The sequence below is a fragment of the Pteropus medius genome, unplaced genomic scaffold, assembly GCF_902729225.1.
Source record: "Pteropus medius unplaced genomic scaffold, Ma_sr-lr_union100, whole genome shotgun sequence".
NCBI lineage: Eukaryota > Metazoa > Chordata > Mammalia > Chiroptera > Pteropodidae > Pteropus > Pteropus medius.
The window spans coordinates 3,479,724-3,495,179 of NW_024345861.1; the positions used below are offsets into that span (position 1 = coordinate 3,479,724).

The following is a 15,456-nucleotide window of genomic DNA, read 5'->3' on the forward strand; positions in this document are numbered from 1 at the left end:
GAAAATACAGATGAAAAGACTCAATATTGAACAAAGCATCTGGACAGAACACCGCATCACCTGGAAAAATTATTTCCTACAGAATGGAGCTTAAATGAATGATAAACACAAAGTATATAAATTTGACTCACGGCTATGAAAAGCACTAATATATTCAGCTTTACTTCATCTCCACTAATTTATCTTAGGCTAGATATCCAACATCTAGCATTCCTTCAGATAAGAAAAATTCTAATTATAGTTTATGAAACACAGGAAGGAGAAAGAGGAAAAGCAAAGAAAGCCGAGATCGATTCTGATCACTAATGAATCTAATAATCCGCGGCACCGATATTATCTATTACCTGATAAAAATAAAAACAACAAAATTTAATAAAGTGAAAAGATAAACTAGAGTAGAAAGTAGAAACACAGAAGATACTAACACTTAAAATATTTTTAAAGTACCATTAGATAACAAAAACAATCCCCCCCTACAGAACCAATCAGAGCAGTGAATTATAAAAGAGTCATTTAAATTTTAATTTCAAAACCAACCACTCAATAAACAAGCTGAATGATTGGGGAGAACTATTCTCAGACACACTTAGCCTACATTCAGTATAGAGTATAAATGACCTAAAGGAGGAAAAAAGTGAAACCATTCTACCTTCTGTAGTATGACCAAAAAAAAAGAATTCAACATATTATCCCACAAACTTTTGTAAAATGAGCATACTCAAACAAAACCAAAGCTCAGATTTATTTCAACTATTTCGACTAATAGTATAAAACACAATTTAGACTTCAGGCAGCAACTCATCTAACCCTGTTTATCTTGCACTATACATGAAAAAATCGTTTTTATAACATTAAAATGACACATGCTTTCTGGTTATAGATAACCCAAGACCTAAAACAGTTAAGGGAAATCACTGAGCTTAACGAAAAGGCACAAAAGTTTTGAGACCAAACTAATTCTGGTGTGAATTCAGGCTGCAAATTATTATGTGACAAGTCATTTACTCTGAGAGCCTCGATTTCCCCATCTGAAAAATGATAACCACCTGTAATTCAAGGTAGCTGAGAAAATTAAACAATACATGTTAAAACATATAGCAGTTTTTGGCATTCAAAAGGAACTCAAATAGCAAGTAAATTAGGACTTTCTTAGACTATCTCAGGATCAACAAGTTATAGGTCAAATCCCATTACAACAAATATTAGCCATGCAACAGTGTAAACAGGACTTGTTCCCACCCCTAGCAGAATTTAAACTACTTTTTATAAAGGAATTCTACCTTCGAGTTGTATATTAGAGATTATCCACAGTTTATAGAAATCTCCCTAGTTTGTCTCATCAAGCCCAGCCATGTATTTTCCAATTAAAAGAATAAAAAAGAACAGACCATTAACCTTGTTCACCTTCTCTTCCTTTGGCAGAAGGAGAGTTTAAAACAACTCCAATAATCTCTTGACTAGACAAAGCTTATGTAAAGACTTCTTGTTTTCTATTGGTTACTATCAAATATAGAACTGTAAGCATACATTAAAAACACAATTTAGAAATAACTACTGTTTCAACATAATAAACATAATAGAAAAATAAGTAAGTAAATAAAACACAATTCAGGCAGATTACCACGGTTGCTAAAAAGACGTAGTTTTTTTTAATGTGCATATACAAAAATTAAGACTCCACCAAGCAACACCATTTACACTGAAGATATATACAATTTGGTTAAATTAAATGCAAAGCAGGCAACTCAGGCGACTGAAAAAAAATCAAACTAACAATTTTGTTTTCTCACATATCTTTGGCCAGACAGAACATGCAATAACCACTGCTCATTACAGCTGGAGATCTATTATACAGGATCACTATTGAACCACAAATTAAGTCTTAAACATATATCAAAAGTAGAAAATTACAAAAGGAAAATGTAAAGAACTTTTAAAATAACCTGTACCTATAAAGGTTTTTCTTTACTCTCCAATGATTAATCACACATATACTGATACCCATTGCTGAGATTAACTCTTTCCTTTGCTATGCTCCCCAACTTTCCAAAGATATACCATAGTGCTCCACTGTACAGTAAAACTGTTACTGTTACGTTCAAGGCTTTGAATAATCTAATAGCAATTTTAGAGCACTAATACAAGAGGTTTTTTTAAAAAAAAACAAACAAAAAGCGTGAGACACAAAAAAGTCACATTAAAGAGATATGAATGTTATCCCATTGAGCTGTAGTAGATCATTGTGTATGTTAACGTAAATTTTAAGCTCAAAAGTTAACTTGCAGCATCAAAAAACTGAAGTCTTCCATCTATTATAAAGAACCCGAAGTAAAAAGAACATGCTATTCACTGTTTACTCCCTTCCTCCACATGACTGTGGGTGACATCAGTTAAACATGCAGAATATTATGCATTACTAAACTGTCCAAAGTGTATTTTCACATCTAACCCTATATTCCCAAAAGATAATTTGAGCTTGCGCCTGTTCACCACCCATTTTAATTCATAGTTCTTCAGGCCATGGGTCCTGAAGTCAATAAGGTCTTAAAGAACAAATGAAAAAGGAATGCAGAACTTAATTTCATTAAAATCCTAAGTGTTTGGGCTTTAAAAAAGATCCTAACTAAATAGACTTCAAAATTACCAAACTCATAATTTGTTGGTTTAGTAGTTTAGCTGTTGTCTCAGCACAATAAATCTGAAGCCACAATCATCATCTATTTAAAATTATTTGCAAATAAGAATTCAAAATATGTTAACATCTTTCTAAAGCTAAAATGAATATGAAATATACAAACTAATATTAACAGTTATGAAATGTCTGTTCCCAGAGGAAGGTGGAATTTTGTTTTCACAATTAAGGAACACACTTCATCGAACAAAATTAAATATCCATTATTTTGGATTCTCTAGAACTTTAACATATATTCAAAAATACATCATATGAGAAAAACCCTGACATTGAACACCACAAAACTGCAGAAAGTAAGGCACTTACCTCCAAAGAATTTAGGAGCAATTCACAAATACTCTAAGGAGACAGAGTTTTAACTGCATTGCACTTTTATTTTAGTTGATGGGTAATGGTCAGAATTTTTGTAATAGGAAACATTAAAATACTTTACATATGAACTTTTAACTATAGCACCAGATCCTTGGGGGAGATTAACTCATTTCGTATGCAAACATCCATTTTCATACGGGTTAAAAAAAATCCCCCTCCCCCACTGCCAGTCTCTGATACCTCGGAATGCTATAGTTATTTCACGGTGGGAAAGAATGGCTAGTAAGTACTTTTCTTTTCCAATTCTTTTCTCTATCCATTCATTAAACACCAAATACTGAAACTGATTTCAACTCCTACTTCAATCTTCCTACCAGGAATGCTCCCTAGGGCACCTGAATCCCTTCCACTGTCACTTATTCCAAACTGCCAAAGCCCCTCCTATTAATAGTAAATCTTTTCATACTGATGACTCACTGTAACTCCAACTTAATGAAATAGACACCAAGCAGAATTTACAAAATTTGCAAATGAAATTTTCCTATTTTCAAAGGATTAAAAAAGAAACTAAAAGTAGAGCACATTCAGACTAAGTTACAAACATTTAAAGTTCAACCAATTTATAAGTTTTTATATTGCTTTTTCTACACGGGTTCAAATTAAATACTTTTTGTAAGCTGATATATTAGCATTGTGTAATTACTTATACACAAGCACAAGTTTCCCATGCAAATAACTGATATGTAAATATAAATTTAAGTCATTACAACGAAATTGCAAGACAATTTGAAAAATTTTCAAGTTTAATTATGCAAATTTAAGTATACACAAAAGTAGAGAGAATAGTACAATGAGCTCTCCTGTACTCACCATCCAGCTACAATTATCAACTCAAGGCTATTTTTGCTTGATCTCTACCTTCCACCACTTCCTCCCCCAATTATTATCTTCAGAAAAGAATTAAGAGGAAGACACTGTGCTCCGGAAGTACACTGAGAAAAAATCCAAAGATAACACTAGCAAGTATCTAAGACTAGCAAGACAAGAATCTAACAGGATAGCTATACAGCCACCCTCTACACGACTCCTTGTTACGTGGTGAATTTAAGAATTCAGTTAAAAACAAACAAAAAAAATAGCCATCTTTAAGAATTTTAATGACGTCTATAAGATCCTGAGGACATATTTAAAATTATATCTAAAAGGATAAATAGGAGTGTGATGAAAATGAACTTTAACATGTGCAATTAGCTTGCATCTATGTAGCACCTTGGCTCAAAATGAGGAAAAAAGACTGTTTAACATGTGTCATAAAATTACAATTCAACCACTTGAAAGACCGCTGAACACTTACTTATGCCTTAACTGGTCCTCCTGATCCCTAATTATAGATATCAATGTAGAAAGAAAACCAGGCATTTTAACGTTAAGTGGTTTAAAATGTTCAAAATTAACTCCATCGTTCATTGGAAAAATATATGAAAGCAAGTCTAAACTACCTGAATTATATGTCATTAAACAAAAATGTATCCATTTTTCCGGGGCCGGTCTTTTTTTTTTTTTTTGTCAGTTCCACATATATACCCTTAAACGCAACGCGCTAGTCCACAGATAGAATTAGGAGACCGCCTCCTGCTTTAGCTCCTAACCAATACGCAGAGAGAAGGTTGGCAGGAAAGTGCTGCGAGGACAGTAACAAACACCAGCAGCTCCCGAGCAGGCCCTGCTAGAGCCAGGAATGACGCACTTCGGTAACCCGACTCTTTCTCCCCTCCACCCCCCGCCCCCAGCAGCGGTGCTGACACCGCCAACAGCCCGGAGTAGGAAAAAGACAACAGAAAAAAGGCAGAGGTTGGACTGCACCAGGATTCATCAAGAAACCTCGATTATTCCTCTTTCGACACTAACCACTAGGACTAAACAGGAAAGGAAGCTTCGTGCTTAAGCAAGTTCCATCATGGTGGTTTAAGAGTCACTAAATTAGCTGATAATGAGTCCAATCCACCGAGACAAATGCAGGGTGTGGCTGCTGTGAAATACGGCGGTCCGTGGGAGAAAAGGGGTATAGAATTTACACTCCAGTGTGAGAGAAAGATATTCACGGGAAATTTCAAACCAACACAAGCTTTTCATTTACTTCAACCTAATCCTACAGATCAAAAGTTTCTAATAGATATATCACGTGAACTGTACAAAAAAACATTTAATCGAACACCATGACCCCCAATTTAAAAACTCCAAGAGAAAGGAGGGCGGTGATAGGCAACAACGTATAAAACATTTCTAGGCCACGGAGAAAGTCACAAACCGGATGAAACTACTAATGTGATATTAAAAATTAAAGCTGAACACAGCAGCACGAAAAAAATCACACGATAAAACCCGTTACAGTTCAGGATTAAAAATAAAATGACATGTACACCAAGGGGCAGCGGAAACTAAATGTCGAAAGTACAGCGTCTTATTAAAAACTAAAAGCAAAACAAGACATTCTCGCGACGGAAAAAAAAAAAGGGCAGAAATCAACAATACGTTTACAATGTAGGCCAGAATGGGAATGGGGCTCAAAGTTTTGCGAAACTACTTGATGCTGTTTCCCACACCGTCTCTTTCCAATGGCCCATCTGACCCTTTTCGTCCCTAAAATCATAAATCCACAAATCAGCAGGTGAGAGAGAGAGAAAAAAGTCAACCCCACATAGATATAAAGTGTGGAGGGAAAAAGCAGAAGCTGTACCTACCTGGGTGGGGATCAGATCCAGTTCGTGTCTCTTGAAGAAGAAAGACAGCGCAGATTGGGAGTGGGAACGAAAAGCAGCACTAAAACTAAAACAAAGTGGCAAAAGCCCCAACAAACAGCCTTCCACTCCCGCCCTTCCCCCCTTCCTCCCATGCCAGCCAGGCAGGGCCCCCTTCGGGGCAAGGGCTGCACGCGGGGGACAACACCGCCAGACCCCAACCTATTTATAAAATTGTTGTCCGAAGAAAACTGACCGAAGTCGGGCCTCGGAAGGGATGGAGAGATCGATGCCAATCGCTTTCCCCAGCAGTTCCCCCACCACGCGCTGGAGATGATGGGGCGGGGGAGAAGCAGAGGGGCCCGTCACATGAATGTTGTTCCCTCTCTGGAAGGGAAGAGAGGGAGGGAGAGAGGGGAGGAGGAGGAAGGAAGGAAGGAGGGAAGGGGAGGGAGGGGCACGAGGAGGTGGCAAGAATTAAGTGGGTACCTCTCCCTCAGAGGTCAGGCCCAAATATACACAACTTCAAACTCCTCTATGCCCCCTCCCCAGTTCCCCAGCACACCATTTTGCTCTCCTTCCCCTCACCGCGATACCGCGCTCTCCCCCACCCAACCACAGCCTCCCCGGCTTGCCTCCCCCGACTACGGCTCGCACTCCACCCCACCTCCAGTTTTGACTCTCCCAGCCTCAAGAGCCTGCCAGAGAAAAGGCACCTAAATCTAATGCTACACAGAGAAGCGGAGCCTCCATCTTGCGCTGCTCTGCGTTCTCCATTTTGGGCCACCCTTGGGGGGAGGGGGGTGGTCTCCGTAGAGGCCCCGAGGGAGAGTGGGGCGAGGGAAGGAAGAGAAAATCTTCAGGGAGGGTAGTCGAAAAGAAGAGTCCTGCGGTAGAAAGCCACTCTAGGAGTAGGAGGTAGGGAAGAAGGGGGCTGGAAGTTCCTTGACAGTGTGGACGTAGCGACTTGGTACAACGGAGAAAAGGGCTAGGGGTTATGCGGGGATGACAAGTACCCCCGCCTTGACTTGGCCACCCGGTCTACGGCTGGCCCCGCTGGGGGCAAAGGAAGAGGGGAAATTAAATGGCAACGGAGCGCCCAATCGCTTTTCCTCCCAACTCCTCTCTCGCGCCCTATTTCGACCGTACACACCTCATGGTGGGCCCCGCGCCGTCCGGGTGCCCCTCCAAACTTCTAGAAGCTTCGCCTCCGCCATTTTATAACTTACCTCCCCCCTCAGCGTACACAGAGGCAGCAACGAGACTGTTCGCCTCCCCCACTCCTTCCTTCTTTCTCAGGCCGGGGGCTTCTTCACCCCTGGGCTGGTACAAGATATTTTCCCCTTCCTCTTCTTTACACCCTCGAATTCTACTCAGGGACGGAAGCTCCCGCGGTTCTAGAGCGGTGGGGGGTTTTGAAAGTGGCAGTCCGGATCAGCGGGGTTTTTTTTTTTTTCGTTTTTCTTTTTTTTTTTTTTTGGTGGCGCTTCGGGATTGTTTGGGGTGTTCGCTCTTCGGCGACTTGGAGGCGAATGGAACGCGCAGGCGCCATCTGTCGGCCACGAACCCGCGTTCGGCTCCCGTTGGGAGGGAGCGGCATCTAGCGTCAGCGTGCTAGCACTGCAGCGCGGGGCTCCCACCCCTCCCACTCCGCGTACTCCTCCCAGTCACCAGCCAATCGCGGCTGGCTGCCTCCTGGGTGCAGCGTCTCGGACGCCACCGCCAAACGAGGCGCCCGCAGGGGCGCGCCGCCGAGTGGGGTAAACAAGGTGCCGTGCCCGCGCTTGACTTACTCATTCGTTTGGCAGCGCTTCCGCCAGGGACCTGATAGGGCTGTGTTTCCTCTTTCTTTATGGGGGCCAGGGGCGGGGGTCGACCAGAGGCAGATAGGAATGTTCGGCGCAGCACTGGGCCGTGGGAAATCGGAAACCGGGCTCGCTCGGAACTCGTCCCCTGGGCCCCTCCGCCACCCGCGCAGCCCGAAGTGGCAGCCGAGTTGGACATCACCCTGCGATGTCCCTTCTGACACGCCCAAGCGAGGGACCTTGGCCCTAGTTCCCGAACCGCGGCCCCTACTCCTAACCACCAAAAGGACTCAACTCTTGTTAACTCTGGCATTTGATCCTAAGTGATTTAAGGGTTTTGTGTTTTGAGTTTTTGTTTTGTGTGCTTTTTGCTCCGGGTGTGGAGAGAAAGCAAGCTGATTCTCTACCAGGAAGACCTGGCACTGGGAAAAAAAAAAATTTATTCTTGACAACTCGAGATTCACGTCTCCCAGAAAACGTGGTCTGTCTCTCCGGGGTCTGGGAGACGCTGGGAGCTGGGCTACTGGGCTAGGCCCGGCGCTGGACCGATTTATTGTCGACTCTTGAGGCAGGTGAGGGGGATGTGGAGCAAAGTGGAGGGGATATCGAAATTTGGGTAAAAAGTCGAGGGGGACCTACCCAGACTTCCTCCACTTCCCCCGCTCATCCACGTTCTTCCTGGAAACATGGGCAGGGGTGGCCTCGCAGTTTAAAATTTTGGTTCCCTTTCTTATCCTGCTCTTACATCCCCCCCCACGCCCTTATAAGGTGTTTGAAATGAGAACGGACCCCTTCCGCTTCCTCGACCATAGTTAATTCAAGTCTTTATCACCCTTTGTATATGTTTGTTTCGAATCCAGTTTCCCGGCCCTTCGACTGCCAGGCTCTTTTTACGCGGGGGAGATAAACTCGGGGATGGCCTGTCCCCTTCGAAGCGTCGCTTTTCCTAGGACAGGAAGAAGTGACCTATTACAGTTGTCTCCATTGCTGTTATAGAAGTTCCCACATTCATACAGTCGTTCAGTTAAGAGCTATTCGTTTCTGTTTCCTTTAAATATTTTTGGTTAAAATATTTAATACCAAATTACTTTTCAATTAGAGGAAAAGGAGTAAATGTACTTAATAACAAGACAGACTTTCCAAATGACAAATATTGCAAGCCCGTGTAAATCGAGATTTCATCCGATATCACGTCTAAAGCATTCCTAATGCTATATAATGATTATTTTCAGTCCTTAAATTATATTCCTTCCACATCTGTGTCTTAGTTTATCTCCCATCTTCTGTGCTTACTGGTTTTTTTCCCCCGCAACTTTAAAAACATGGTATATTTAATCAACTGAACAATAAAAGTTAAACAGAAAGATCTAAATATCAACAAGAAACAAAATTGAAGACATTTTCACTTCTAAAGCTTTGGAGAGTGCAATACTATTCAAAATAAATTTCCATTTCTTTTATAGACTATCTTTGGTAGGATGTTATACAGTTTTTAATAGGTTCAAGTTACAGAATGATGGCGGCTAGAACATTAAATAGGAAGTAGTGGAAATTTTACAGTTATATAAGTTAATGCAAAATTCCACTTAAACTAATAGAAAAATTGGGCTCTGTACCAAGTCATTTTACATTAATTTAGTTCAATTGTGCCAATTTAATATCAATTGATATTAAATGATTTCCTGTTTTAGTATTAGCTGGAAACTACTGATTTTCTACTCTAAACATCACATTTATAGCACATGGTGCAATTTTTCATCTATTTTATAAATTTACATTCTCGGCTGATTATGTAGTAGCTGAGACTTTAAACAATTTTATACTTGGAACAAAATTGAAAAATGCCTCTGTTTAGTAAACTTACTTTCATTTTGTGACAATACCACTGAAGAATAACTGTTATAACATCAGAAAAATTTTATAGCAGATTTATACAGATATTTACGATTGTTTCACAGTAACCCCTCTTTTTTTCTAGAACTCATTCAAAAAATATTTATTGAGCCTTCAATATGCAGATCACAGTGCTATGTGCCTCAGTCTTATTCTAACAAGTGGAATCTATTTCATAGGGTACTGAAAGACCAAAGAAGACACTTTAAGGATTTGTGGACAAAATGAGAAAATGCCATCCGATGAAATATGTAGCTAATGTAAAATAAGCTTTCATCTTAATTATTTGTAGCATGTCCTTCATGAAATGATATTGTAATGGCAGAAGCTTTTGGTGCCTGATAAATACTGAAAGAGGAAAGTTGGTTAGAACATTTGATACAGTGTAAGGGGCAAGACACTAATTCAAAAATATTCTGGTCACTAGAAATGCATACCCCACAGTGTAGCAGCCTTAGTCAAATAGTCAAAATAAAGCATCCCACAATTCTCTTTGCTCTGACTCCATACAAATGAATCAAGCTTCTGATTATAAATCAGGTTTTCCAGATAGTCTCTTATTCTAGACAGCATACATACATATTTTGTATTTTCTAATACCATTCTAAACGGGACCAAAAATCCAGAAGACTAAAGATGGATAAATTTGAGTCTATAGAAATTTAAAATTATGTATATCAAAATACTAAAACAAAGTCAAAAGATAAACTGTAAATTGTGAGAAAATATTTACTACATGAATGAAAAAGGCTAACTTCCTTCATATACACAGAACTCTCACAAATCAATACGATAAAAATACTCCAATAGAAAAATGGACAAAGGATATGAAGTCTACTAACTTATTGGAGGTAGTGGGGGAGGGGAGAGGTAGATGGGGTAAAAGGGGTCAAGTATGTGGTGACAAATTTATGGGCGGTGAACACACAATGTGATATATGTATGACTTACTATTGTACACTTGAAACATTGGATTTCATTAACCAATGTCACTATAAGAAATAAATAAGAAATGCAGATGGCTAATAAATATATAAAAGAGTGCTAACTTCATTTCCCACTAAGATGTGCAAATTAAATTCCACTTCTACCAGATTGACAGATGTTTAAAATTTTGATAATGTTCAGTGTTGGTGAAGAACTGAAAATTCTCATATACCATTGGTGGAAGTATAAACTTTAAAAAAGGTATCTCAACATGTAAAATTAACCTAGCATTTCCATTTCTAGGAATCTATCATACAGATATACTCATGCAGATTCCACAAAGATATATGTAGAAAGATTTTCATTATAGCTTTGTCATAAAGAGAAACTGACAACAATAGAAAAGGCATCATTAAGGGACTGGGCATACAATGGAGTTCTATGCCCACCATTAAAAGCAATTAAGTATGTGTTTATTTACTGATACACAAATATGTCTAAGAGATGTTAAGTAAAAACAATCAAGTTGCAAAAAGCTTATATAGTGTGATCCCATTTGTGAATATATGTATTTACATCTACATATATGTGCTTGCATATGCATAAAACATTCTTGAAGAATATACAGAAAACAACAACAGTTACCTCTCATGAAAGAAATGGTGTAGGATTCCAGGGCTTGTAATTTTGCTTTTCACTTTATACATTGCTACCTTATGTTAATTTTTTTACAGTGACTTGTAATTTTTACATAAATTACTTATGTAATTTTTAAGATCTTATTCTGGTTACTCTGGAAAACAATTTGGCACTTTCTTATAAAGTTAAACATACACTTACCATATGACCCAGCAATCTTACTCCTGAGTGTTTATCCTAGAGAAATGAAAACTTATGCTTACACAAAAACCTGTACACAAATACTCATAGCACGTTTACCTGTGATAGCCTAAAACAGGAAACAACCCAAATGTCCATCAACTAGTAAGCGGTTAAACAAACTGTAGTACATTCATACAATAGAATACTACTCAGCAATAAAAAGAAACTACTGATAGATGCAACAACTTGGGTGGACCTCAAAGGCATTATGCTTAGTGGAAAAAGCTGATCTCAAAGAGTTATACACTATGATAAAATTATAGTAATGGAGAACAGATCAGTGGTAGCCAAGGGTTAAGGTTAGAAAAAGGGTGAAACTATTAAGAACTAATGGGAAGGAGTTTCTTCATGGTGATGGAACAGTTGTGTTTCCTGATCATGGTGATGTTTACTTAAATCTACACATGTCATAAAATTTCATAGAAAAAACACACACACACAAAAAAAATATGTAAAACCTGGTGAAGTCCGAATAAGGTCTGTACCTAAATTAACAGTATTGTATCACTGTTGATTTCCTGGGATTGACAAAGTCTATGGTTATATAAGCTATTATCATTGGGGAAAGCTGCATGAAGGGTTCATGGGAATTCTCTGTATTACTTTTGCAACTTCTCATGAGTTTTAAACTATTTCAAAATTAAAAGTTGTTATAAAAATGTAATGCCGGTAATAAAAGAAAAAAATCTCTGGTTAGTGGAAAGATAATTATGCCATTGTAAATTAATAAATTGAATTTCTAGCTTACAAATCAGCTTCTTGTGAACTTAGATATAATGACTTAATTTCTGGGATCCTTATCATCACCCTCGTATGAACTTGTACAATTAAGGGCCTCATACTTCAGTACTCAGGAGTAGATGATGGACTTGTGGCGTCAATAGGAAATAGACATACCAATACGCCTTGTCTAAAGTAGCTGGCATCTTTCTAAGACATCTCAAATACCATGTTACTGAATTTGCTGATTTTTTTTACTTTGAATAATATACAATATTTCCATTATGAGTTAATGGAACTGAAGCTATATCTATATGCAAAAGATTCAGTGTCTCTCACATACGAACCCTCCCACTTCTCATCTAAGCCACAGTAATAGTCCTATGTCCCATTTCTTTTACATCCAATACTGATTAGAATACTACCCTCCTTGCTCTCTTTTATGCTTACTCACTTGCTACCTTCTTACTCCCTTACTTAATGTAATTCGCTCACATACTATCTCATTAGCTCAGCTGGTCTACAATAATGCCCCTCAAATGTTACTATACTTAAGAATAACCTAAGGATCTTGCTAAAATACAAATTCTGATTCAATAAGTCTGAGGCTAGGGTGAGACCTGAGATTCTGCATTTCTAACAAACTCTCAGGTCATGCCCAGCCCATGTTGCTGTTCTAAAGTCCACACTTTGAGTATGAGAGCCTAAGGAACAAAGTACAGACTCTGTAGGGTAGCTTTCAACGCCTTCCATAGTCTTATCCAAATCTCATCACTCATAAATGTGAATTCTGCTGGGGCAATGTCTGTATAGGTCGCTGTTGTATCCCCAGTGCTTAGTATAGAGCCTAAAACAGGATAGGTGCTCCAATATTTACGGAATGATTGAAGGAATGAATATATAAACTAAACAACTACTCCCTGCTCCTATACCATCCATTCTAAACAAACTAAATTATTTCCTATTTTTCTAGTGCTTTCCCACTTCTGTACATTTGTTCATACTATTTTCTCTCCTTTCCCAAGATTAGCCCCATTCAAATTCTCTCCATCCTTCAGTGCCCAGTTTAAAGGAGAAAATGTTTACAAAGGTCTTCCCTGATGTCTCAATATGGAAATGATCTCTCTCATTTTACAAGGTTCCTCCCTACCAGATTTTCAATGCCTTGCAAATAATAATCATAATAATATGTTTTATTCATATTTGCTATAACCGTCATGCCTGGCACAAATGTTAACATATAGTAGAAACCAATGCTTATTAGACTGAAATGAGAGAATGAAGAATTATCTAGATCAGCACTAGATATTAGTCCTTTTGTGATGATGGCAGATTTTATAATCTGTGCTGTCCAGTATGGTAGCCACAAGTTGCTATTGAGCACTTGAAATGTGGCTAGCAGAACTGAATTTTTAATTTTAATTAATTAAAATTTAAATGTAAATAGCCACATGTGGCTAGTGGCTATGTATTATTGGACAGCGGTTATCTAGATCAGGGATCCCCAAACCCTGGGCCGTGGACCAGTTCCAGTCTGTGGCCTGTTAGGAACCAGGCCACGCAGCAGGAGGTAAGCAACTGGCTAGCAGGCGAAGTTTCATCTATATTTGCAGCCACTCCCCAGTGGCTCATGGATCATCGCATCGCCTCAGCTCCTCCTCAGATCATCATACATTAGATTCTCATAGGAGCATGGGTCCCTGATGCTAAAAAGATTGGGAACCGTTGATCTAGATAATTCAAGTTAGGATTGTTCTTTATTCTACAGTATTTACTGAGTGCCTCCTATGCTACAGAATAGAATAGGGGCTGGTGATTCAAAGATGAATAATTTATGGTCCTTGTCCTCAAAGAGCTTGCAACCTAATGACAGAAGATAGTCAGAATCAAATGAATCCAGTTAAGTGTTGTAGGTGCTATTATAGAATACTGACCAAGTAGAATGTGTGTACAAAGGTGAATGTGGGCAGGAGTCATAAAGGGGTTTATAAGGAAGGTAAGAGTTGAAATAACATAGTATTCATTAGGCAAACAAAAGATAAAGAGCTTTGCCCAGGGTGGAGTGTGAACAAAACCATGGAGAGTCAAAACAAAAGCCCCTCTCCTCCTGGAACTATAAGTAGTTCCTTTGGCTAACGCCTAGGAAGTGGAGGGCAGAAAGCTCTATCAAAAGGAGACCTGGAGACGTTTATGCTGAAGACATAGGCAGGAGCCCAATCACAGAGCCCTTGGAAAGCCATCCTAAGGTAGGAGTGTGGTATCCTGCAGGCAATGGAGAGCCATGGATGCAACATGTTCAGTCTGACATTGTAGAACGATGACTCTGGGTGACGAAGTGGAAAGGGATAAACAGTCTGAGAGGTCATGGGGCTTGCACTAAGCACTGGCAGTGAAAATGTAGTCAAAGCTTAGGGTACATGTGCTTTGTAGCCTGAAATTAGATGGTAATTACAGTGAACATTTTTGTTTTGTCTTTATTTCATAATAATCCATTCGATTTTCCTGGTTTTTTTTTTTTCTTTCCTGTTTTTTTTCACTAAATGGCCAGATCTCCATGGAAGCAAAGTCAAAACTTGGTATGAATATGTAGAAATCTCAAGGAAAAAGCTGTATTCTGCCTTCTGCTTAAATCATTTGAGAAATACTAGCCAAAATAATTCATTCTTATCAGCAGCTAATTCTTTTATCCTTTAATGCTGGCACTGGTCTTAGTTACTTGTATTAAATAGTTAAACATGTCATAGGATTTCTTTGTGTAGACAGATGACTTTTGCATTATTTTTTGAATGCCAACATTCAATAAACAACAACAAAAAGGACTGAATAAGGCATGGGCAGACCTATCAACTCAAACGTATGGATTACTTTAAAGGTCCTATTGTGATGCGGGATTTTTTAATATGTTCAGGAGACATTTATCATTTTAAACCCATAAACATTTAAAGATTACATTATTCTTTATTTTATTTGTTGCTGTTGTGACATTGTTATTGAGTATTAGTTTTTATAGAAATAGCAATAGTTTCGGGGAACAGAAAAAATATTGTTAGCAGAATAACAGACACACACCCCCCCCAAAATAAACGTTTTTAAGTTATTTCCCTATATTGCTGAAAGTGAGTTGGTTAAAGTTAGTATTGCCCAGCCAGAGCATTTGAGATCTTGCTCCCCAGCATATGTTATCAGTTTGGCTCAAATAAACTCTTATAAATTCTCAGAAAAAAATAAAATTAGCATTGCCCAGAACCTCCAATAAGACTCTTTTATTGGCACACATGCAAGCATATAAAGCCAAGTTCATATTAATAACTAAGAGGGACAGGAACATTAATAACAACAAAGACTACTCCCTGAATTTGAGTGCAGTATTTGTTACTAGTAACTTACCAACATTAAATAAAATTTGAACACTAGAATCACTGTCAGAATTTGATGTCTATCATTGGTAACACGTTTACTGTTATACGTTGATACATTTCTAATGTTA

The 15,456-nt window shown here is 38.7% G+C and overlaps 1 protein-coding gene across 5 annotated transcripts in view; it reads right to left on the reverse strand.

Moving 5' to 3' along the window:
• The window catches only part of STAG2 (STAG2 cohesin complex component), a 119,213-nt gene extending 111,990 nt beyond the window's left edge, over positions 1 to 7,223 (reverse strand). For 2 of the 5 annotated variants that reach the window (XM_039874694.1, XM_039874691.1), the window contains exon 1: positions 5,999 to 6,129. The gene's annotated coding sequence lies outside the window, so the exon portion shown is untranslated. Of the gene's footprint in view, positions 1 to 5,998; positions 6,130 to 6,895 lie in introns of those variants that run through there. The other 3 variants (XM_039874693.1, XM_039874695.1, XM_039874692.1) reach the window with 3 other exon arrangements.
• Between the last annotated feature and the right edge of the window lie 8,233 nt (positions 7,224 to 15,456).